The sequence below is a fragment of the Haplochromis burtoni genome, unplaced genomic scaffold (assembly GCF_018398535.1).
Source record: "Haplochromis burtoni strain Fernald_Lab_line unplaced genomic scaffold, NCSU_Asbu1 Contig_313, whole genome shotgun sequence".
NCBI lineage: Eukaryota > Metazoa > Chordata > Actinopteri > Cichliformes > Cichlidae > Haplochromis > Haplochromis burtoni.
In genome coordinates this window covers 536,034-538,225 of record NW_024582674.1, presented here as the reverse complement: position 1 = coordinate 538,225, position 2,192 = coordinate 536,034, and the positions used below count along the sequence as shown (strand labels likewise).

Here is a 2,192-nt window from a genome sequence, read left to right as displayed (position 1 = left end):
TTTGGCCCTGGTTCATGCTGCGTGTCTCCGCTGTGTATGTGTGTGTCTGTGTGTGTGTGTGTGTGTGTGCTGTTTTCTGCTGCATTTCTGCTTTTTCACAGATTGGAAAATAAAAAGGATTCAAAAATTTCATAAAAATATCAAATGCACTTAAACATTGTAACAATTTAAAAATCTGCAATAAGACATCAAATGTTTTAAAATTGCATTAAATCATTAAAATAAAAACAACCAGAATTCAAATATTAAGTAAAAAACTTTATTTCGTGTCATTTTGTAATTTTAGAAACACAGAAAATAAAGCTGAACGTGTCCTGATGAGTAAAGCTTTGATGTTTCATGCTGTGCAGCTTCTGCTCAGCAACACTGAAGCGATCACCGAGCGACGTCTTTATTATGTTCTGTTTTTATAATAAAGGCCAAAGAACAGACGTGTCTGTAGCTTCCTGCTGCTTGGAGGATCCGGATGGTCGGCTCGCTCCGTGCGTTATGTAAGCGCCCGGCGTTACGCTGCAGAAACTAGAGAAAAACTTGAGAATTTTCACTTGTTTCAAGGCGAAATATCTTGTATTAAGTGAAAAAATCTGCCAATGAAACAAGTGAAAATTCTCTAGTTTTTCTCTAGTTTCAAGATTCACTGTCTTGAAACAAGTTCCTTTATCTTACTGATGCTTTGTAGCCGGTTTAGTCTTATTTTAAGTGTAATGAGATAATTTCGGCTAGAAATAAGACAAATAAGATTTTGAGTTCTTGCTGTGTAATAAGCTCTTCACAGTTTGAGCTGTGAGCTCCATTTTCCTCAAACGAGTCATTTGTTCACACGAGTGAAGACATCAGAGCTGCTGAGGACATGAAGACCTTCACACGTTTTAATCACAGCTCAGTTTCAGTTACACGGCTCTGCAAAATAATGCTCTGCATCCGCACGCGACGAGTTTGGTAAATGTGACGTGTCTCAGGCTGAAAGCAGATTGAATCTGAGTCTGGGCAGTGATGCTTTATTGTGAAAAAGCTCCACTTCCTGTTATCAGCTGTTAGAAGATCAAACTGAAATAATCTCACAGATTGGCGTCCCTCGCCGTCCTGCTGCAGAGGCGTGTCTGAGGGGGAACTGCTGAGTGCGAGCAGGCAGGATGCCACTTCCTGCGGTCGGGGTCGTCGTGTCAGACGGGACGCTTAACACTTCCTGTCTTTGAACGCGTTTGGGACAGAGGAGCAATGGCCCACAATACATTGCACACACACTAAAGCTGCGTGTCAGAGTTTCAGGTGTTTGTGAGAAACTGCGTCCGTGAAGCAAACAGGCGCCGACGCCCGACGATCAAACGAATTTTAAAACACGTGAGAGAGACAGACGGGGACGAGGACACGCTTCTGAGGCACTGTGAGCGTTTGTGTCCATCACCACGTGAAACCGTATTATTAATAATAATAATAATGAGTGTGTTCACACGCTCACCTTAATCTGAACCAACGTCTGCTTTGTGGAAGATTTCAAAGATTTTTTGCAGAATTACAGAAAATTCTGGATCTAATTCAGGGTTTTGTTCCCTGCAGGTGGGTCTGTGTGGCACAGTGTGTGTGTGTGAGACCCAGCGGCTGAGTGGAGCAGCATTTGCTGTGATGGATGCACGCAGCTCCAAAGGTCTGTGATTAGCAGCTGTTTGTTGTCCCAGCAGATTAGCGGCCCGTCTGTGGACGCAGGTTTAATGCGGCGGGTTTGTGTCGGAGCAGAGATGCGAGGCGGCGTTTCTCTCTGAGATGAGGAATGAAAGCTGGGCTTGCCCTCAGGAGCGTCGCAGCTCTGCAGGATTCACTGTGTTTGTAGTCGCTCTGCAGGACTACAAATATGGAGAGGCAGTCATTTACAAACTACAAACCCAGCAGGTCTGAGCGTAATTTAACGAAACACTGACAAAATCATCAGAAGCAAAGATGAAGATGTTTTTTCTCAGGCTGTGAACAGTTTATGGATCCTTATTAAAGCGAAGCTTCAGAATGTCTGTGGCGTTAACTGAGTCCTGTGCTGAGCTCAGAGGTCAGAGGTCAGAGGGTGTCGGGCAGGTGAGCTGCAGCGGAGCGACGAGTCTGCAGCTGGAAATCACTGCTTCATATTTAACACTGCAGAGCTTCAGCCCGTCAGCCTGACCCACATCCAGCCTTCACTGCTCTCTCACACACACACACACACA

The 2,192-nt window shown here is 44.7% G+C and overlaps 1 protein-coding gene across 1 annotated transcript in view; it reads left to right on the top strand.

The window, feature by feature from the left end:
* rapgefl1 (Rap guanine nucleotide exchange factor (GEF)-like 1) overlaps positions 1-2,192 on the top strand; it is a gene marked incomplete in the record, with an annotated part of 32,562 nt that overhangs the window by 3,051 nt on the left and 27,319 nt on the right.